Raw genomic sequence first — 23,865 nt, 5'->3', positions numbered from 1 at the left:
ACTCGTCGGCAAGGTGTCAACGTGCTGGTCACATCTCGGCATTGGAGGAACCTGCGAGACGTTGTTGGTCGGAGCGCACCAGCGGTCAGATATGGCCGGAACGGATGGCACTTGTTTCAATGTGGGCATTGTCTGTGCTGTCCTGTGGTAACTGTAAACCTGTTCTTTTTTTGTTTGTGTGTGTGTGTGTTTTGCAAGGAAAACCTCGATGGAGGTTGACCTTTGTTTTTACGGCATAGTTTGTTATTTCTAGTTTTACCTGTAGAGTTCTGTTTGCTCACCATTGGCTCATATTTTCAAGACCGTTTAAGATTTTGTTTCTTTAATATATCTCACTTTTTTTTTTTTTTCGTGTTACTTGCTGAAAAGTTAGGTTCTCCAACGATCTGCTTTGTACCAGGCGTTTTCACTCGTCTTATTATCCCCATCCTTTTTTATGTGCTTCAACTTTACCTTTTTCGAGTAAACACACATCTTTTACTTTTTTCTGTTTTAGATCTTACCATCTCTTTCTACGCACATTCTGACTGGGCAGTGGCGTAGTTTTGCAAGGGAGCTAAGGTGGCTGGGACGTCCATGAATTGGGGAGGGGAAAGGGGGGTCAAAGTGCATGTGTATATATTATAGTGTACACTGGATTTCGGGGGAAAGGGGGGGGGGGGTGTGGAAGCCCCGTAAGCCTCATAAGTCTCCCCCCTGGATATGCCACTGTGACTGCGTAACAAGAGACGCTCCAGATGTATTGGTGGTTTGCTCATAATTTACTCCCTCTACTTCTTGTACTACCTGAACATCCCATTGCCTAAGTCCAATCAAACCAATCTACAAAAGAAAAAAAGGTAATGTTTGGCATTTGAATAACCACGATTCAATCAGATGTTTGCTCAAAACAACCGTTTCCATTCTTTTCACCAACGGTACGTCATCCCATTCTCAAGATCTCGCCAGAGGTGTGTTCGGACATCATTTGCTAAATGCCATCCAAAATCTGACATTTTCTCGGTAATTTCTCTTGTCCTTACAGCATGAAATCCTCAAAACAAAATCACCCTTCTCTTTTTCTTGCACCGTAAGCTTCTTCACGGTTCATCTGATTGGCAAAAACTTGTCTCTTTGATCACATCTGTGTCCCCCTTCCTGTAAAGTGAATGTATCCGTCTAGTAGTGCCTTGTGGTGCCTTGAATGGGCTGAAGAGTGTGTTCAGGCTCAAGTACTGGGGAAGTCTTTGTTGTAGGTTTTTTTTTCATCTGGGGTTTGTTTTTGTGTTGACGTACCTTGTACCTGCAATCCTTTCTTACCTCATATCTCAACCAACCAAATCCACGGGGACCCCCAAATGTCTTCCGGCACCTCCCACGAGCGGACGTGGGCCAATTCTAGTTGCGTTTTCCTCCCCCGTCATTTTGTGTTGATGAGAGCTTGTCGAAGGCATTTCCTGGCATGATTGAGCTGATCTTGCTTCTAGCTTTGTAGCATTCCTGATTGCCCGTTTAGCAGGAATGGAAGCGGTGTCTATGCTTTGTCTGCAAGCAGCTACGGCTGCACTTATATTGAGGTTGCTTGCGTTAGCTAAAGTTAGCTTTGCGGGTAAGCTGAGAGTCAGTTTTGCGCTTAGCAGATTTCGTCTAGGGTTTTCTGCCAGAGCTTAGAAGCTGGATCGTGTATACTACATACCAGTGAGCTTCAGTGACTGGTGCATCGAGGGGCACCCCTGTATTTAACTTATTCAACTGTATTTAAAAGCACAATAGTTAGGTTTATTGCTGTTGCATTTTTGCCTTTGTTGGCATATGCTATCTTCTGTGAGCATGTAAAGATTTTGTGGCTGACGAGTGCTAATAAAGCTAAAAGCTGACAAAATGGAAATACTCCGGGGTAATATTAGTCATAGCACTTGATTGAATGACTCAATTCGATTATTCTTTACTTTCAAATGTTTTTTTAAATCCTTTTTTTACTTGCTGGAGTATGGCAAGGTTGTTTTGAATGATTGCATTGTTTATTGCTTTTAATGAGTTGAGGATGCTAGTTTTATCTCCATTGATTTGTTTTGTTTCTTGTATATAGTGTACAATAATAATTATACAAATGTGTTGCATGAAGTGATTGTGTTTTGTTATATTTGTTCTGCTCCGACAAAAGGCTCTCGCATTGCTTTCGTTTTTGCACCAACGCGATAAAAAAGTATTGATGTAATGGCAAGCCTGTACTTACACCACTATATTTGTATATATATATCTATCATATGAACACACTAACTACTGATCCCATAGATTCCCTTCCTATAAGATGGTAATCCAGCGGTGTGTTCTGGAGGGCACCTAATTTATATGCCAAAAATAAAAAGTTGTTGGATGCAACTGTTTGTTCTGTTGTGTTGTCTCGGTACTGTGACGTTGAATTGCGAAAAAGCTTGATTGCCATCGGAGGCATTCTGTAAACTGTTTGGGTGACTGAACTATAGTGGTATTTATAACTAAAAATTAGCAAAAATATGCCAGTAAAGTAAGCCATCATTCAGTCGAGCGACGACTTACCGAAATAACACCGCAAGACTTTTTTTTTTTATTACTATATTTTGTTTTATCTTACGTCTGGACGCAGCGGACGGTACGAGCTACCCTAGCCAATCCCACTCTGTGGACGTAGCCCGTGATACGCTTTCCGCACGTCGCAGTGTCCACTATTCAAGGTCATGTGACACTCACATGGCCTTGTATTGGCTCCGATGGCTCGTACAATCCGCTGCGCTCGGACGTAAGGTGAAATGGAGTATAAGTTTTAGTAGATCGTTCCGATACCCGATAGCCTGCTTTCGCGCATGCAATATCATCATCGAAGCACACAAACATCTACTGGGTGTTTCAAGGAGTGGCCAGGCTCTTTAAATCGACCGCAAAATTAGGTTTAGCCGAAAGGGATGATCAAGTACTGCATTGGCCACAGATATCGGAAAAGCTCGCGCCGCTTCTGAGTCGAAAAGATCGTTTGCTAAGGACGCCGGCTCTCGGCGCCGTATGCTCGTTCGTTGGCGCAGTTGGCATCGCGACAGCTTGCGCCATCTCTTGTCTCTTGTGCGAAACGGCGCCGTATTGTTTGAAGACCGATGGCTTCGCTGCGTTTCCATAGGAGCTAAGCCTTTTTCTCTCTTTGCTTCTTCCTCAGGTAAGTTCGCTCTTCACAAATTTTGCAAAAAAAAAAAAAAAAAAAATGCACCATCAAGGCTCGTTTACACTTGCAACCGAGTACGCCCGAGAGAGACCAGACCGTTTTTAAGCCTCTTCGACGTCTTAGAACCAGCCCCGTTTTTAAGCCTCTTTCAACGTCTTAGCACCATCCGGTTCTAAGACGTCGCAAGAGGCTTAAAAACTGGTCTGGTCTCTTTTGGTCGTACTCGGTTCCAAGAGTTTGAACGGACCTTCAGTGGGCAACAAAGAGCCTGGCCACTCCTTGATACACGTAGCTTATTTAGTGGCACTAGATACACCCAGTATCTTTTGAAATTGCCAAACCAGCGCCGAGAGCAAGACGGTGGCGCCGTCCGGTGGCCACATGTGCAACTACATTGTCTTCGCGCGCTTCGGGATCTTGGAGGCGGCTTCCTCCGATTCGAGATCCCTTCGTGCTGTCTTCGTGCGGAAATCGGTCGCTGCATCAGTGGTCGCCTCTTTCGGAGGCGCAGTGGGGGTCGGGACGACGGGTGTATCAACCCACCTGGCCCACCCGTACAAACCGCTTCGCGGCGCCCCGCCGTCCCCCGCTGCACCTGCGGAAAGGGATTGGGAGACCCGCGGATCTCTGAGGCCGTGTTTTCAGCTTACTGTTGTATTCAATTTAAAATTTTTCGCAAGTTCTATATATACTACCTAGATGGCGCCACTGTCCACCATTGAGCCCGTGCTGTCAGGGTCGCGTCCCCGTGGCGCGAGAATTACTACACATACTCTTGCGTAGCTTTGAATACGAACACTGAACATGTATTTGTGGAAACTCTGCATCATGTTTCGAGAATATGTTGTCTGAATACGAGAAACATTCAATTTCTTTCCAGCACTTGGAATAAAAGGTTTAACGATGATTAGTGAGACCCCCTGGACTAGAAAGTTGATTTCGCGACAATAATAAATTACGCATCGCCGATCTGCTGACAGAATGAATCTTCCAAATGCAGCAATAGCGGCCCGCACCAACGTGCATATAAATAAATAAAAATATAAAAAAATTACCTGCGAAAAAGATTTTCGCGTTTTATTCTTTTTTTTTTTTGTGATAGCAAATTATGGGGTTTTTTGGTTAAATTTTTGGTGTAGCGGTTCAAAAGGTTGGAAAGATTTCGAATTTTCTATATCGTAAAATTCGACGGAAATAGAATTTTCGGCCTTGTTAAACTAAGAAGTTCGACGCTTTTCGAACCGCCAAACTTATTACGCTAAAAAAAATCGATCCTTTTCGAACTTCCGAATTTATTACACTGCAAAACTCGATACTTGTCGAACTTCCGAACTTGATAGACCAAACATTCAATGATTTTTTAACTTTCGTACTTCTTTCACTAAAAAGGTCGAAGCTTTTCGAACTTTCGACCTTCCTACGCTCAGGAATACGATGATTTTTTAACTTTCTTACTTCTTACACTAAAAAGGTCGAAGCTTTTCGAACTTTTGACCTTCCTACGCTCAGGAATATGATAATTTTCGAGCTTTCAACCTTATTTATCAAGAGAATTCGAAAGGTTTTGAACTTTCGAATCCTGCAAAGTCAAAAGTTCGACGAACTTCGACATTTTAGGGTAAAAGTTCTATGTTCGTCGAGCTTCGAAAGACCGGCGGACGGTTTCATTTAAATTTAAAATGTGAGGTACATTCGTAATTTTTTTCTTGAAGTTTTACATGCGGTGCTGCGTTCCTTACAAAAGACAATGCCGTTTATTTCAATGTTCTGAGGAAGGGCGATGGGTTTTGACGATTGTCGTTTGTGCCATTTATGTTAGAGACGTAGAGATGTTAAACTTTTTAAGAATGATCTATGTATAGCCTAGGTAAGTGTTGTCGTAAGATGTGATTATTGTTAGTCAAAATGAGTTTCTAAGAAATGTCCAAACATGTAACTACAGGCAATTATGCGCTAAACTTTTTTTTTTGTCTAAGTTGTTTGGGGTATCGCATTTAAATTAACACCACAGACAGTACATATTATTGCCATTTGCAGAATACAAAATAATATATATATATATTTTTTTTTTTCACATTAAGGAATAAATTAACTCCTGGGAGAACATTTCTAATATTGTTCAAATTCGGCACGTCATTAAAAAAAATTTTTTTTTTCGCTTTACGTTTTTCTGACGTGTTTCTTATAGCCTGTACACATTTTGGTAGGAGAAACTTGTTTCGAAGTTTTTAGCCTCTGAATATGCAAGAATACAACACTTCCGGCCAATTCTTGATAGTTTTTTTTTCTCCAGTTTTTTATCCCCGCATTCATTGTTATGTTTATTTGTTTATTTTTATTAATGGCACAGTTATTTATGTTGAAAAGACATAGCTTTGAACTTCCGAACCACTAAACATTTGACAAGTAGTGCCTTCTGACAACCAGTTTCCGACAATTAATGACCATCTACGCGATCTTTTATGCAGTGAAGAGCGACATATGCATAAATAATTTCAGATTAAGATAAGCTCGACCTGGCCCTCTTTCCCCGTATTGTTTTCTTTAACAGTCCGAAATATCTGGAAGGAGGAAAGGGGGGCTGGAGGGGGGTTTCTCATAACCGGGTAACCAAAAAACTTCGATTCAAAGCTGCCACTGAATAACGATTTTTTTATTATTTTTTTAAATCTTGATTATTACCCGTACTGACCGGCATGACGTTAGCATTTGGGTCTCGGGAGTAAAGTTCAATGGACCTGAACCGGAAGAAAAGAGGGCACCGGGGGGTGGGGGCTGCTGTCACAAATTTATAGATCTGAAGTTGTTTCATAACATTTGTCCCGATTAACCTCGATTTCTTGCCTGGCACTGAAAATAAACACTAAAAAACACCAATTACAAAAAAAATAAATAAAAATTTTTCGCAGACATGTAACGCAAAACGTGCGATGTTTTGTCAAGCGAAGAAGCATAGGCAGGTTAGCATTAGAATTTCGGAGGAGAACACGAAAGTAGTTTGGCATCGAGAAAACTTCAAAATTGAACTTTGACCAAAAACGATACCGAAAAGGAGGACATCCAGCAAAACTGTACAATCATAATCCATAACATAAAAGTTTGAACTGAAAACGAAGGAACCGCAAACGCAAGCTTAAATTTGAATGCAGTTATGTATATCAAGACAATTTAGATGAGCTAACAACGGGGTAAAAGAAGCCGAAAGGAAGATGGCGGATGGTAAAAGCTAGAGCCACTAAATGAGCTGCGCTTAGAGTATCGGCACTGCGTTCCCCGACGTTGTTGTGGGCGCCGCCATTTTGGCTCGTATGCAGAGCAGACACAACTGCCGATCGTCCTGATTCACAAGGGAGGCTTCCTCAGCTTTAGAGTTGGTGTTAGGAAGGTCATTTAAGATTGCTTTGCTCTGTCGCGAACTGTTTAAACATTTGTAGAGGGCGGAGAAGCGTTTCCTGTGATTTCAGATAAAGCTTCAGATAACTGGCAACCATGATTTTAAGACACAATATGGCGAAGTGTCGTTACTCTGAAGCGTAGCTTATTTAGTGGCACTAGTAAAAGCCAAGGGAAATCACCAGCACTCATCATGTACTGACAAAAACAGGAAAATAAAGGAAAAATAACTGTCCGATGAGATAGCTCTTAGCTGTTTCTGTAGGCGAATCAACGTAAAAAGTTTACCGGGGCGCATAATACTACCTGAAAAAAAGGTTAAAAAACTATAAAAAAATAAAATAATTCTTATTTATTTGATATAAATCGGATTACTTTGATTTAAATGCGAAATCATGAATGTCGTTCTTGCGCTTCCTTAGTTCGTCTGCGGTGTACTGGCGTGGGCGGCCACGTTTCGCTACTGCCGAAGTTGCTTTGGGGCCGTGTTTGCACTGTAGTTTGTCCGCTGCTCCAGGTTTCAACTGGTCAGTTGTACCTAAATGAATTGTTCCAGCCGTAAAAGTCGGCGACAAAACGGAGCTACGGCCAGCAGTATTGGTTCCTCTAGAATTCCGGCAATCATTGGGAACCGGGACTCGAGCAATCGGCTCGCCGGCGTCATGAAAGGTTCCGACGGATACGCCGGCACAATCTCGAACAGGAGGGTAAGGACGGAAGCAGAACGCGGCAAATTCTGGGAGCTAACATCTCCGGTCCTGAGAGAAACAACGAGAAAAAAAGCGACAAAAGAGCAGAGAAAGAAAGCAGACGAAGGGTTAGGCTGCTGCGACATGTTGCTCGGTGGCTTGTCAACTTTATTTAATTCTGTCAATGCGCGATTTCGGTGTTTTTCTGCAAAGTAAGAGAGAACAACAAGGTTCATACCTTACAGTGATGTCTTGTCGCCGTGCGTGGAGTGACTAAGTGGTTCTCGACAGAAAAGCTTCGTACCCTAACTAAGGGTTTGTGGACAGCACTTCGTGTCAGGTGAGGTACCTTTTTGCTGTTGCCTAGGACAAGAAAATATTCTGAAATGTGGTTATACAAAGGCGGCTCTCTGCCTCTATGACGCTTCTCCTGCCGCATTCGGCGTCAAGGCCCTGATAGCAGACGACAACGTTGGTTTCGATTTCGAATCTAACCGAAAATGACGTCAGCTGAAAAATGTTTAGGCTAGGTGGCGCAAGCTACCGTTTGATGCCTAAAGACAGGGGCCATTATTAGGAGCAACTTATCCTCAGCTTATCCTGAACTTATCCATGGATTAAAACCATAGAGTTATTATAATGCACGCTAGAGGTTCAACTGGCGCTAGTGTCTATGCGACTTCCGGGAGGCAAATTGAAGCAGACAGCAACCAGTCTACTTTTGCGGTGCTCCTGTGCATTCCTATGGGAAAACGCGCGTGAATTTTGTCTCGTCACCGGAAAATAACATGAATAACTTTTATTACTTCGGTTGTACCGGATAGTATGTACCTTTATTAATATTGTAAAAGTGTAATTGCTTTAATTACAGCATTTTTCTTTACTATTGAACGATGTTACGCTTCGCTATATTTCAAGCCCAAACCTCTGTTCTATGGCAGGTATGTAATAACGAGCGACGCTTCTGAGCTAAATAACGATCGAAAGAAATGTAGAGTGTGTTCAAGGTTCGCTAGCATTCCGGTGGCGCTTATATATTGCTAATATGCCCGTCCTGTCACTCTATGAATATGACTCCGTCGTGCATCTTTACGATCGGTTACCATTCGAATGTAAAAAAATAAAGTACGTGGGCTACAAAATTAAGGTGTGTCTTTTTATTATTTCCTATGGCAGGCAGTTTTTATCGGGCACCTGTTCTCTGACTTCTCCCTACTTGTAAAGATTTGAAGCGAGCGGTTGATGATTTGAACCCAGAACGATGCATCTTCGCACATTATCACGAGCAGAAAGAATAAAGCAGTACTTATTTATTGCAAATCGGACTATATTACGTGGCTTTCAATATATTTTTATCGCTTGTATGCACGAGGAGTTACTTATCCAGTGTTACTGCGCAGTTTTTGCCGTTTCTGTTGGTTTTCCACATGTCCTTCGTTTGGCGGAAAGCGCCGACGCCTGCCGACGCCGTGTTCGCGCTAACAGTGTCCGACAGTGCACACAAATATATGTACGAAACGGTTTTAGCACCGTTTTTCATGCTACGAATTTCAAATAAAAACGCCGTAACTGACCAATTATTTCGTCTGCGTGACCGAAAAATGTTTCAATGTGCCTAGTACGTACGAAATATTCGTGATATTTGCTCTTGTAATCGAGCGCAGCGAGAAAATGCACCCGGAAGTCATTACCGGAAGTCAATTTCAGACTGGTTGCAAAAAGCATTACCGGAAGTCAATTTCAGACTGGTTGCTGTCTGCTTCAATTTGCAGCAGCACACTAGCTCCACAGAGCCGTATATACGGCTCTGTAGCTCCAGTTGAACCTCTAGCGTACATTATAATGCGAGCGCCTATCCAGAGATCTGCCCGTGCCTAGATCTGGGGACAACGCCAGCGTAGGGAAAACCGCCCGTAGGGAATCCGTTCGGGTGGTGGTGATGATGATGATAATTATGTCATATAACACCTGAGACTGTGGTTGAAGAAATTGGAAACATTTTAGTAGAAAGATCGGACACAAAAAGGGACGTCTCAAACCCAGCTAACTGGTTTATTTCTCGACCATCCTATATCATGATAGCTTCACGAATGACTTGCCCACTGGCGCCACACTGGCCTCGCTGTTTTCGACGGTTCTCAGGTTGCCGGGGCGGCTTGTTTGAACTGTTTGAACCACAGGTTTGAACTGTTTCAACGGGAATCATGGCAAATCCACTTGGAGGCTTATTTAAACCAAAGTCCCGCTGGCGGGAAAAGATAACGGACGGAGCAGCACTGCGTGGCCTCGCAATCCCAGCGACCCGACGAGCTCGCGAAGTGGTGCTTGGAAAACGACCCTCCCAAAGCCGACGACGCGCACTCGCACGTACATGCGCAAGCGATCACCTCTGTGGACAGCGAAGAAACATCGTCGCACTGTGACAACTTTGTTGGCGTTCGTTTCATAAAACCCGTTCTATAAGGTATGTGTTCAATCTTCATTATTTTACCTGCGCGGTAGAACCGGCCAATATCTGAAAGCTAAATCAGCCTGCGCGTTAAAATCGTGAAAACACGGCAAAGCGAATCTGCTGCGTCCTCAACTCCTTTTACCGTGACACTGGATGTCTTAGCAAAGTCTTGTGTGTTTATCGCATCATAAATGCAAATGTGCCGTGTCCGCAATCCGCGGTATCAGTTCCCGTTTTATCTGGTTTGTAGCGGATAGCCCAGTGGCTTATCGCGTTTTTTTAAATACATTTTGCTGTCGTATTCCCAAGGCTAGCCCACCCCATGTTTTTCCCAATTTATCTCTTCATTTTGGGTGGGCATCCTTACGGGATTTTACGGTAGTTTTGCTTTGTCCTATGCATAAGTCAATGTCCTTTCCACTTTTCAGGAGCTTGTGTCCACCCTGAAAAGCCTGACGAGCCACGTGCTCGTATTCAAGCTGGTGCCACGAGGTGGGCCTTTCGGGCATGCCAGGGAGGAGGAGAGGCTGTCCCTGAACCGCCTACTAGTACGGAAGGTGTTGCCCTCGGCGTTACCATCGTGAATGTCGACGTAAGTGCATGGAACTTTCACCCCTGGTGCACTGTCCTTTTGAGTTACATGTGACATGCCCCTTGTGACGAGATGTGATCTTCCGTGTTATTGGTAGCCAGGCATTCATGATGCCTCTGGAATGCTGTTCATTGAGTAACAAGGTTGGGCAGATATAACCTAAAAAGCATTTGAAATGATGAATACTGGAATACACAGCAGTGACAGCTAAAGTACTGATACTAAAATACATTTATAAAAAGAGCATTGCAAAACAACTCAAATATGTGTGACCAAAAAAATAGGTGACAAGGTATCTTTAAATACGTTTTATTTGAAGGAGAAATCCTGATACTGAAATATGGGGGGCAGTCAGTTCATTGAACGACGTTTCATTGACAGTTCATTTCATCGACAGTTTGTTACATCGACAGCTCAGATAAGCTTTTTTTCTGTAGTGACTCCCCGCAGAATGTTGCCGCTAAGCAGCTTGAGTGGGTGGCCCCACTGATCTCTACTATAGGGGGCTGGATGGCGCTTAGCTGCTGTCCGAGCCTGGCGCAAGTGAAGCCACCGGAAGTTTGATTCTTGTCCCAAAAGTCGGGCGTGCGCTGGTCTTCCTAGTGCATTCAGTCGATATTTTGGACCATGCTTTTTTGTGTCTTTGATTGGGTTTTAATACTCCCGTTCTGGATTAAATTCCGAGAATGAGGCATTTGAACTTGAGACATATTCACAACTTTATCAACTAGAATCTCAAAATGTTTACATTGAATGGCTTCCCATGATGCTTCTCGGGTCTGCATGCGCTCTTAATGCGCAACAAGCAGGCTCTCTTGAGGGAACAAGCGAAAATCCAGCGCCCTTGACGCTTTTCGAACCAGCACTCGGAAGGGTTACAAAGCCTGCCAAGCGCTCACTTCTGGGACAAGCCGCTCACCTCTGGTGGCTTCATACTTGTTTGCTCAATGCACCATCCAGCCCCCCGTAGTGGAGATCAGTGGGTGGGCCAGGTATGTTAATATTTCTGTAGTGAGCCGTCACAGACGGTCGCTGCGAAATGACGTAGACGGGCGGGCCGGGTAAGTTAATGCGTGCCCCAGTGACATGCACAACGAAACATCAGAACACCGTACAATTAGTGGAACGATTGTCGATGGCATGTCAGTGTCGACGAAATGTATGTCAATATGTCGTTTGATTAAAAGTTGTCGATGAGATGTCTGTCAATGAAACAAAACAGATCCCAAAATGTAGGTTGCCACAGTAGCGGGGTTTGCTGTAAAATGAAGCAAAAAATAATAGTCTGGGTGCAGCGAGCTTCATATTTTGTCACAGGTGTGTTGCAGTGGTGGATGTTACCATGTGAAAGTTAAAGGCACTGATTTGTTTGTGCAAAAAATTGGAAGAATATATGCAAGATTTTCAGTTATCGGTCGAGGGTTGTGTTTCGTTCTCATGTTGAGAGATGGCACAGCACATCACGGAAAGTAGACCGCACTGTGGAGCAACGGGTCTATGGCAGGGTGTCTCGACCCCAATTGCGTTTTTCTGTTGTGGCTTTCATGTCTGCGTGCATGGCTATATTGTCACAAATAACAAATGGTGAGGCGGCGAATAACTGACAAAACCAAACGTTTAACGGGGCAAACTTGTGCCCAAAACAATATAGAGAAAGGCTAGTGTCGCAGGCGTCGAAGCAGCAGGATTGAGCGCTAGGAAGAGACTGACTTCGCTCGCCATGCGGAGTCCCTTTTGTAGTCGCGTGGGCCTCTGGAACATTCGGCCTAGACATTTCGGTGCGTAGAACATTCGTAGCTTGATCAGAAAAGAAATTTCTCGAATTTGCGAGAACGCCAAGTAGAAGGAATAAATAAAAGAACATTCCGCTGCCTGGAATCAAACCCAAATCTTCTGCGCTACAATCAAGTGCAGTAACCATTTGGCCACGTACACGCTCGCTCAGCGACGTGCGTGGCAATATTAGAAGAAAGCTGTGTTACAGCAAGATTATCTTCAGCCTCGTCGGACTCGCCATCACGGGTTTTTCTAATTGCAGCACGTTGCTCCATCTCCCAACAGAAGCACCAAACACTGCTTTCGGCCATCTGCGTCCTGACGCAGGTTGCTGATGCTTTGCAAAAACAAAGCTGCACCTTTCGATTCCACAAGGTAACACCCATCACTAATGTAGTTTGACAGAACCTTCAAGCTTGCCTTGTGCAGGTGTTACTCTTTCCAGAGAATTCTACAGCTAGCTCCGCTACTGGTATCACATTATGCATACTTTGAGATATTCTAAATGTCATATTCTGTGTTATTGACAACCAGGTATTCATGATACCAAGAAAGATCACTCCAGCCATATATATTACTTTTTTACATATAGTATGCAAGCAACACAGACCAAAAGAACAATTGCTACACTCACTTGCATTTGTGGATGAGCTTTTCAAATGATGTCCAATCAGTTAGCACCTGTCGATTTGGGCGGAGGGCCGTGGAGCATTATGTTAGCGCCTGTAAATACGCTCTCGACAGTTGCCGATAAAAATGGTGTTCTGTGGTTTGTTTGTCTTCTAATCTTTGTCCATGCTTTACGCATTGCTTCTTTTACTATGGTCAACCAGCGTGCACAATTGTCAATGCTAACTTCATCTCCACATCAGTTTTTGGTCCTCCTAAATTATCTTGAGGTGTCTCCATGCTCTGATATGGTGAAGTTGCCTTTTCAGTAATGATCTGTGACGTCACGATGGAAGGAATCGCTGTTCTCTTATCTATTGATAGTATTTGAAAGCATAAACTCTGCTCCCCTGCATCGATATGGCACGAAAGTGCAGAGCACACCTGTAAAGCTTGTGCTTGCAGTGCCTTAGATGTTCAGAATCTAGATGAAGTTTCATGGAAAACATTTGTTATTCTTTTAAAATAGAAAATAGCATCTCCTGTTGATTAACCTTATAATGCTTTACATTTTTTAAGCAGACCTTATATGAAACAGTTTCTTATATTTATTATTCTATCATAAAGATAATTCACACTGTTTTTATTCACTGACCTTGTTGCAAACCTTGCAAAAGGAACAAAACAGTATGTGATGAGGTGCACTCGTCATAAACCACAAAATGGCAGATACTCATGGCAAGCTGCGCTTATCATAAGCCGTTAAGATTTTCCGTAATCAATTAATTATACCCTGAGGGTCCTCATGTACAAAGACAGAATGTTCTGATCAGATCCTGGTCTGCAAGGTAACAAAGCCTCGGTGGCCTCTTCACAACAGTCTCCACTCATCTAAAGCAAAAAAAAAAGGCTTTATTTTTAGTTTCCAGTTTATTGATTAATTGAAAACATTAAGGAGCTACATTGAGTTTTGATTGTACTTTTATACCACAAACGCACCCAAAATGAATTTTACTTAGTAAATATAAATACAGTAAAACCTCGTTATAACAAAGTTGAAGGAGCGGTCGTAATTGTTTCGTTATAACCATTAGTTTGTTATAGCCAATGTCCATTTCTTCCCAGTATTAGCAAGCAAGGGGAATTATGATTGCTTTGTTATATCCATTAGTTTGTTATATCCCGTTTTGTTATAACGAGGTTTTACTGTAACCTATAACTAGGCCGTATAATCCTCCGGTGTTTATTTATGAGAAAAATCGGCGGATGTTTTTCATTGTTTATTTATTTTTCAAGCATTGGTGTCTTTTGACCAGAGTTGGGCCAAAGTACTTAATGTACTTGGGAATACAAATGCTGGGATACATCAAAATAGCTAAAATAGTGATACTTATATATATCTGTAAAAATGTATTGTGATATGCATCGGAAATACATTTTAACAAGGAGCAAAATGTATTTGGAAATACAAATGCAGGAATACCTCTTAGAGATGGCAGAAATACAGATACTGAAATACATTTTTCCAATTTGCTTGAGGTGCCAACTGTCATATCATAGGCAACAAATTAGCCAGGAGGTGCAATGAAAATCATTCTTGCTTTGTCTGTTGTTTTACACTGAAGCGATACAAAAGAAAGACATGCAAGTGCCAAACTCGATTACACTTGAGGAGCAGGAGCTTCTCAAATAGCCCACCTGTGAGCCATTGCCCATTCAAACGCAACATCATGTTGGCAAAAAAAAAATAGCTGCTCAACAGTTGGTTTATATTAAATCAAAGAAACATTACTTTCACAGCTGGGAACCACATTTCTTCACTAAGAAATGCGCCGCTCACAGCACATTTCTTATCTTCGCAGAATAGAAAGAGGTCGCATAGACAAATATTTCTGGGAATTGGAATGAACGTTGGTCAGCATAGTAACAATGCCCCAGCGTCCCCTTAAAAAAAAAAAAAAAAAAGTCAAGATTTTTTTTTGGGGGGGGTGGGGGGGGTGGCAGAAGCATGGTGGAAAACATTCTTCAGTTTTGCAGAATAAAGAAGGGGGTTGCTAAGATCCGACGCAAATAGTTCCGAACAAACCTAGGTTCGCATGTTAGCAAATGCACAGCATACCCCTCATAACGCCCTCTGGCCTTCTCTAGCAAAACAAAAAAAGTTGTCATCTTCTTTATCCAGAGGTGGGGGTTATTTCTCAAGAAATGTAACGAAATACATCCCATCTTGATTGTATTGCGGTACTGAGAAACATCCCAAATGCATTTCGATACAGAAGTACAGATAGTGGTGAAAAAAAAAAGTGTTGCAATACAGAACTACAGACACTAAATGTATTTCTGAAATACTATTGCAATACATTTGTATTGCGATACTGCACAACCCTGCTTTCGACTTGTTGTATGATGTAGACTCTAAAAACAGCGATGATCGGTGAAAAAAAAATTGGTTTGGGACAAGTTGCTTTTTTATCTGCCGTCCTCTGACATGAACCAACAAGGGCGTTGTGACTGTTGGTAGTAACCGTCTAACCCACCTCTCGGGCCCTTGTGCTCCAAGGTCAGCGATCCCACTGATTGGAGACCCCAGTTTGCTTAATTCTTGGTAGCAAAACAGGCTCAGCAAATGCCTAGAATTAGGGGTTTCAACCAAAATAGTAATCGCCTAGCGCCAAATCGTCCCCAAAAACGGTGTTTTTCTGTTATAACCGATTTTGCATTTTCGTCATCGGCTGATGTTTCTCAGTATTTTTAGGTTAAAACTGGAAAGTCACAACCTACCGATAACTTGGGTTCTGTGTTTTCTGAGTATTTTTTTTCTCGAATTTGAGGGTACTTGTTTTTTTTGGGGGGGTGGTAATTTTTTGTGCAGATTCAGTGTTTTTTGTGTAAATTGGTTATGACTTCAACCAATTTACACAAAAACACAGAATCTTTGGAAAAAATTAAACATCGAAAAAGAAATACCCCCGAATTCGAGCAAAAAAAGTTAACTCCGAAAACACTGAACAAGATCAGCGTTTTCGGTTCTTATTTATTTTTTTTTTGAATTCGGCATACATTTATTGGTTTTTATTTCGAAATCCAATATTTGGTTTTTATCAGTTAATATACGCCATAAAATTTATCTTTTTTCTTTTTCAGTGAAATGTATCCTATTACACCTGTTCTTTTATAAGCACTCAGCGATGGATACAGTTGTAGACAGGTCAAAAAAGCATGTGTTTAGGTCAGTAAGTTCCTTGAAAGTTCGAAAATCCAAAAAAATAGGTAATTATGTCAGGAATATAACAAGATAGATTAAAAAAAGAGTATACCATTTGTGAAAGTAACATGTATAGAAGGCAGTTTTAAACTCTGACAGAGTTTGAAACTGCCTCTATGCATTGGGAAGTTCTGAAACATTTTTGATAAGAAACTATTCAAATCACTTCTTAAAATCACAGTGAACTTGGCACACGAGGACCGGTCCCCAAGGAGAACAGAAATTTAACTCAGAAGGCGAGCCCGAGTACTGCACCTTGATGTCTGTGTTTACAGTTAGATCCTCCCCTGACTAAACGAAAGTGGACCCCAATAATAAGCAACCAGCCCCATAAAACATTTGCAATGAGTTAACAACCCCCACTCCCTGCACGTACACACCCACACACGAAAAAATATAGCTGCACAATTAGTTCTAAAATACTGACCCCTACCTAAACCTATAATGTTCATTGGCTGCTTCCAAGTTAGACACGTGTGTCCTGTGTGGTTCCAAGGAGTGGTCACAACCCAGCTTTGTTTTATGCTATGAATTAATTCATTCGCTGATGTTTCAGTACCTCTTCTCAACCGAGGCAACATGGTCAACCTCGACAAGCTGGCTACCGACCAGTACCACGTGTGCCGTGTCCGCGGCATCCAGCGTCTTGCATTTGCGCTCGGCAAGGCACTCGCAAAACTTTAAGGTAATTCTATCTTTGGTGGGTGCTGTGCCCCATTCTAACTGTTGTGTCCAGAAGTAGACACACGGAACGACGAGGAAGAAGCGAGCTCGAGCGACCGACGCGAGCCAGCGAGCCAGCCGAACGCTGCCGTCTGCCGATACCGGAATCACCCTGATTGTAAATAGTTGTTCTATATGTACTAAAGGTTTATTCGTAACGGCTGCGAGTACTCCATGGTCTTAGAAACACAACAAAGTGGCGACGAGGAATCAACCTAGACCTGATCTACCAGGGCAAGAATCGACCGAACCAGGTACTGTGCATCATGGACGACCTATCGCGTTCGATTGGACCTTATGAGGAAGGAACAAGCTGGGACGAGTACGAGGAACGCCTTCAAGAGTATTTCGAGTTGCAAAAAGAAAATATCAAGACCAGTCGGATGAAAGTTTCTGTTTTGATCACTGCCATCGGACAGAAAACTTACTCCAGACTTCGGGATCTTTCGTCTCCTGAGCAACCGAGCAACCGAGCAGTACAACTCCTAAGTCGATTCTACTCGCCTAAGCGGTTAGTGATAGCCGAGCGCTTCAAATTTGGAAAGCGGGATCAAAGATCAGGTGAACCTTCAACCACGTATTTGGCAGAACTAAGACGGCTGGCGGAGACCTGTCAATTTGGAGACAAACTCGAGGAGCAACTGCGCGACCGATTTGTTTGTGGTCTCAATCACACGATGGCCCAGAAGCAGTGCCTGACAATTGAAAATCTGACTCTGACACGAGCTGTGGAATTAGTAGCGGGATTGGAAGCGGCTGAGGATCAAATGAAAATTCTCAAGGATGCGCGCGCCACCGCTGAAGACGAGGTGAAACAACTAGCAAGTACAAGCGCTGCCTGCTGGCGTTGTCTCAAAACCAACCACACTCCTCAAGATTGCCGCTACAAGGGCTACGACTGTGACGCATGTGGACAAAAGGGTCACCTGCGGAAAGCCTGCAAAAACAGCAGCGTGCAACAAAGAGGGAAAACGTCAAATCAGCGTGGAAAAGGCAAACGCAAGGGACCAGCCGAGAAAGGAAAAGGAGCGGTGCAACAGTTGAAAAAGGAAGAGAGAGCGGACGAATATTTAGTCCTGCGAACAAACGCGGAAATACTGACTGTACCACCCCTCAAGAAAAGCGTCTTTATTAATGAAGTGACTCTGGAGATGGAGGTGGACACCGGAGCTACGGTGACAGTGATTCCAAAGCGGCTGCAAGGAAAACTGAAGATTCGCACGCTGGAGCCTTTCAGGACCAAGCTTCGCACTTGCTCAGGACAAAGCTTGAACGTCTGTGGTACTGCGGATGTCCAGGTCACAAGCAATCAGAAGACCTGGACGCTGCCACTAGTCGTGATTAATGCAGAGGTGCCACCACTGTTGGGAAGAAATTGGATACAAGTCCTGGACGAGACATGGATGCCAGCACTCCAGGTGAATACTGTGAAAGATGCGCATTGCTTGGAAGGCATCCTGGCCGAGTGTCAAGAACTTTTCAAAGAGGAACTAGGGTGCTTCAAAGGAGTTGAAGTCAATCTGCAGCTGAAGCCAGACGCCCAACCAAAGTTCATGAAAAGCCGGAAAGTTCCCTATGCACTCCAGCATCTGATCGAAACACAGTTAGATGACATGGTAAAAAGAGACGTCATCGAGCCAATAAACTACAGTGAATGGGCAACGCCTACAGTCAACATTCCAAAACGAGAAAAAGAGGTCCGGATCTGTGGCGACTACAAGCTCACGGTAAATCCACAACTTGAAGTGGACCAGTACACTCTGCCAACAGCCAGTGATTTGTTCACGACTTTGAACGGTGGGCAGAAGTTCACTAAGTTGGATTTAAGACACGCCTACGAGCAACTGGTGTTGAATGAGAAGTCTCGCCAGTACGTCACCATACACACGCATAAGGGACTCTACAGATACAAGCGTCTACCTTATGGGATCGCCTCCGCCCCTGCTATCTTCCAGAAACAAATGGAGATACTATTGGGAGGGATTCCAGGTGTCTGCGTGTTCCTGGACGACGTTTTGGTAACCGCAGAGGACGATACAACGCACTTAGAGAGACTGCACGAAGTACTAACGCGCATGAAGGATCGTGGACTTCGGCTAGCGAAAAAGAAGTGCCTGTTCATGAAAGACAAGGTGGACTACCTGGGACATACAGTTAGCGGTTCTGGAATAAGCACAATGAGGAAAAAGGTCCAGGCTGTACAGGAAGCACCGGTTCCCAAGAATGTGAGCGAGCTACGATCGTTCTTGGGACTTGTAAACTACTACGGACGTTTCGTGCCCAAGTTGTCTACGATTCTAAAGCCGCTCACGCTTCTGCTGCATGAAGACATGCCGTGGAACTGGTCACCAGAGTGCGACAGGAGATTCCAGGAACTCAAGGGAATCTTGAGCAGAGCCCCAGTGTTGGCTCACTATGATCCAGAGCTACCACTGATTTTGTCTTGCGACGCTTCCCCAGTAGGAGTTGGAGCCGTGTTAGCGCACGTGTATCCGGACAAGACAGAGCGTCCTATTGCTTATGCATCAAGGACACTTGCTCGAGCAGAGGAAAATTATGCTCAACTGGAGAAGGAAGCTCTAGCGATCGTCTTTGGAGTGAAGAGATTCCATGACTACATATATGGACGTAACTTCATCTTGGTAACCGACAACAAGCCGTTGGCAACCATCCTTGGACCCAAGAAAGGCATTCCAACAATAGCAGCTGCAAGATTGCAACGTTGGGCAATGCTTTTGTCAGCATACCAATATACAATGGTCTGCAAGAAATCAGAAGACAATCTCAACGCCGATGCCCTATCTCGCCTGCCAATTGATGGACAAGAAGAAAAGGTGAACGACTATGCCACAAGTTTTTACATGGGACAGCTAGACCTGTGTCCAGTAGACACGAAGACCCTGCAGGAGGCAGGAGAGAAAGACCAACTGTACACCAAGGCACTGAAATTCACTCAAACCGGATGGCCTGAGAACGTAAGTCCAGATATGGAAGTATACTTCAAGAGGAAGTTGGAACTTACGGTGGAGGAAGAATGCTTATTGTGGGGCCGAAGAGTTGTTATTCCAGAGGCATGCCGAGAAAGAGTACTGCACGAGCTTCATGCGGTACATGACGGCATTGTGCGCATGAAGAGTCTGGCAAGACTGCATGCTTGGTGGCCCAACATAGACAATGACATTGTCAGAACAGTCGAAGAGTGTTCTCTGTGTCAGAAGTTTCGGAACCAACCAGTTCAAGAGTATTTCCACTGGCCGACACCCGAACAACCCTGGGAAAGACTGCATATTGATTTTGCTGGCCCGTTCCTAGGGGAAAGGTTTCTAGTTGTCACCGACGCCTTTTCTAAGTGGCTAGAAGTGGAAATAATGTCGAGCACGATTGCGGAGAAAGTCGTGGAAGCTTTGCGGAAGTTGTTCGCACTGCATGGACTACCGCGAACTATTGTCTCGGACAATGGACCACCCTTTCATTCTGAGGTTTTCGAAGAATTTTTGAGGGGAAATGGAATCCAACACAAGTTTTGTGCTCCGTTTCATCCCGCAACGAATGGTGCAGCCGAACGAGCAGTACAAGTGCTCAAGCAAGGACTGCGGAAACAGACCGAAGGGTCATTACAAACGAAGCTTTCCCGAGTTCTGATGGCTTATCGTTGCACACCACACACATCCACTGGTTTCGCACCATCAGAACTGTTGTTCAAGCGGAGATTTAGAACGAGATTGGATCTACTTCACCCAGAGAAGTTATCGGAGTTTCAAGCTCAGAAAGAACCGAAAAGGAAGTTTGAAGAGGGAGACGGGGTTTTGGTGCGAGACTACCGAAAGGCAAAGAGAAGTTGGATTCCAGGCACGATTCTGAAGTGTCTTGGGAGAGCGCACTACAAGGTCAAGGTGTCCAACGGAGTTTGGAAACGACACGTCAACCAACTTCTTCGCCGACCAAGCCAAGTTGCAGGCACCGGGGAATCCGAGTCAGATACTCTGTTCAATCCCGAACCGGAGGAAAGTACATCAGCGGAACGTGGGAAACCAGATTTAAAAGCAACTGTCCCTTCTCCGGGTGCCCGAACAACGTCTGAAAGCGCGGAACGCCGATACCCCTCGAGAGCACGCAAGCCGGTGTCTCGGTACGGACTGTGATTAGTCTGAGGGAGTGTTGTGTCCAGAAGTAGACACACGGAACGACGAGGAAGAAGCGAGCTCGAGCGACTGACGCGAGCCAGCGAGCCAGCCGAACGCTGCCGTCTGCCGATACCGGAATCACCCTGATTGTAAATAGTTGTTCTATATGTACTAAAGGTTTATTCGTAACGGCTGCGAGTACTCCATGGTCTTAGAAACACAACACTAACCTTTCGAAGTCCACAGGTGTTTAAGATGTGGAGCCTGTGGCCAGTGAGGAGGTGTATGTCTCCAATTTGCCGGACCCTAGCAGTAGCTAAGTTACCGCCGAATTCACAAACCTCATTTCAATTGAGGCGCCCCTCCACTTCCTCAAGGAAGGTGTGAGGGCCGGTGCTGGGGGGGGGGGGCCAGTCGCGACGACAAATAGGCGGCCTAGGCTGCTTAGCCGTCCTCGCGATTGGCCAGTGCCGTCCCTCGTGCCTTCCTTGAGGAAGTGGGGGGGGGGGTGCCTCAATTGGAATAAAGGTTTGTGAATTTGGCAGTTAGTGTCTCTTTTCCCCTATGTGCAATCCCAGCCATTATGAGCTAGAATGAAGAGCTTTCCTACAAGAACCTTTCTAATCCATTATTTCAAAGTTTGTTTATTTCTAAAGAGCATCTCAGTGCCTGCATTTTGATGTGTCATAATACTCTACTCTAAGATCTCAAAAGGTAGTCCACCCCTATTTTTGGCTTGATTTGCTTTACTTTTTAAACACCGAAAGATAGACTACTTCTAGTAATAGTAGTGTTGGGATCAGTGATGGCCTCGACACAAATGCGGCTAGTTAGCTGTGGTGGGATACAAGTGAATGTTGCTGATTGGGAAGTACATACCTCGGGATTTTATGGTATGTGCCAAATAGCTTTAAAAATGAAGGGATCTGCAGAGATGCTTGAAAAATCATCACTTTTCTCGTGGTAAGGAACGAATTCAGGGCCATAGAAGAACTGCAACAAATTGTGTAGTTGGGATAGTTGGTTGGTCATTTTGAAATGGTATCTGTCTGCTTCTTTTTATGTTTACTTACTGTACCATGCAGAAGTAAAATTTTCAGTCGTAAGTGAGCGCTGTGTCTCTGTTCTCTTCGCCTTTTTCAGCCATAGGGGGGCTCACACACCATTGGTTGGGTGGCTTGCAAACCATGTCGCTGATTTCCATTGTTGATGTGCACTTTTTCCCATAAAAAGAAACAAAATCAATCAAAGCATCAAGCGAAAAGTTCAGTGCCTAATTATGAATGCTACAAACGGAATATTTGGAAGCCTTTTTCAGCTTGGGCCATTCTAGATGGTTCAGTTTTATTTTTTTAAAAATTGCTTTGAGAAGCTTTTTACAGACAGGTGAACATTATACACCCAGGGTTCCCAAACCAGGTTTCATAGGCTGGTCTTTTGAATTCCGCAAGCACCCAAATATATATATTTCATTTTTTTATGGGAAAGTGAGGAACTGCATATTTCTACTCAAATGCTATGTATACCATGAAATACCCAGCATCCGCCGATTGTACACTAAGCGCCCACCCCTAAATGTTGTAACATCTAAAAAAATATGGACAGTGGAAATATAGATAACATTGATAGCATATCAAGTGCCCATCTCCCACTTTTTTGCAATGATCTCCGGATTTGTAGAGGTGCCTGAGCGTTACTTTATGACATATTTTAGGGTCGTACAAATATTCTAAAATTCAGAATATTGAAGCGAATGACGCCGTATTCTACTCGCACTTTGAATTGGTGAGGAGTATTCGGCAACTTCAAATATTTTCAAAGTATTTCTTCACTGCTATACACTGCCGCAACGCACCGGTGTATAGCGGTGAAGCGTGATGCATGCGTGGCGGAGCAAAGCACTGAGACTTTTGTGAGCACGATGGTGCAAAGCGGTAAAGCATGACGTGCCTGGTGCAGCATGAATGCTGCAGTATCAAGGAGTGTGGAAGGGGCGCAAGGGAAAGGTGGGTTCCATAGCACCTTTTGAAGGTTGCTAGGATTCCTTGTCACCAGAAGATTCGAGAACACTTGCTTGTAAAGGTTGAGTCAAGGTGTCGGATAATGCATTATCCGGCAATACAATTGGGGCCTCCATGTAACAGGCCAGCATTTCACCATGTTGCTCTTGTCGCCCAGGCGCAGGGCCAGATTACCCATATTTAACTGCTCAAATGAATAGGGCCCTCTGTGAGGGTATCCCCCCCTGACAGGGGGCGTGTTCCAAACCTTACTTGACTGGATCCCAGCTACTCCTGCGGGTCATATCACGTGACATTTCAAGCTGAGCAACGCCAGACGCAAAAAGGTTTTCAAACACCAAGGTATGAAACTGTTACTCTAGAGTGAGATTGGGTAAATTTCGGAACACGGCCAGGTTGATCACAACCGCTGGCCATTGCTGAATCAATGGCAGCTGGCGTTGGCACGAGAGCACTCGACACAGAACACGCACAGTGGTCTGTGTTAACCGTTGCGTACAGCATACATAAATTTTTTTTCTGCGTCTACCCTTCGCCGGAATATTCTGCAGGCTTGATTTGAAACAGTGATACGGTATTCATGCCCATGCGACTCCAAGACTCGTGGTGGTCAGCCCGAGCGGATGCTATGAAGCTCTGTTCGCTCAAGAAATTAGGGTTGCCTTGAGGGTCTGAAGGTTAGAAAGAACTAGCAGAGACATGGGTTATGGTTGGAGACTATGGGTATGACTGCAACAGTCGTAGCTTAATTCAGGGATAGAGTGTTGCAATGCTTCAATGCCATCAGAACGCTACATAATCAGACGCTCACATTGAATGAAGCTGTAAACCTGACGAAATCATTGAGTGATTATGTATCCGGTCTAAGGAAAAGATTCAGTGAAATGAAACAGGCAGCGAAGGAAACATCGGGAACTGCGTACAAAGCAACAATCATAAGAAAGCAAACCGATCGGCACAAATGGCAACCTTCACCCTCAAGATGCCTCACTGAACTTGCACTGTGATACCAATATTGGCATGATTGACAACCTTCCGCATTCACTTAA

At 44.0% G+C, this 23,865-nt stretch overlaps 1 long non-coding RNA gene across 1 annotated transcript; it reads left to right on the top strand.

The window, feature by feature from the left end:
- The first annotated feature begins 9,226 nt into the window (after positions 1 to 9,226).
- Positions 9,227 to 16,699, top strand: LOC121835002. Its single transcript, XR_006077422.1, has 3 exons — positions 9,227 to 9,718; positions 10,135 to 10,298; positions 16,505 to 16,699. It is a non-coding gene; the product is annotated as an uncharacterized LOC121835002 (long non-coding RNA).
- Positions 16,700 to 23,865: the final 7,166 nt, after the last annotated feature.

The sequence above is a fragment of the Ixodes scapularis genome, unplaced genomic scaffold (assembly GCF_016920785.2).
Source record: "Ixodes scapularis isolate PalLabHiFi unplaced genomic scaffold, ASM1692078v2 PGA_scaffold11__112_contigs__length_91849675, whole genome shotgun sequence".
NCBI classification, from domain to species: domain Eukaryota; kingdom Metazoa; phylum Arthropoda; class Arachnida; order Ixodida; family Ixodidae; genus Ixodes; species Ixodes scapularis.
Note: the sequence above shows the minus strand (reverse complement) of the source record. Positions and strands in the feature narration are given on the sequence as shown.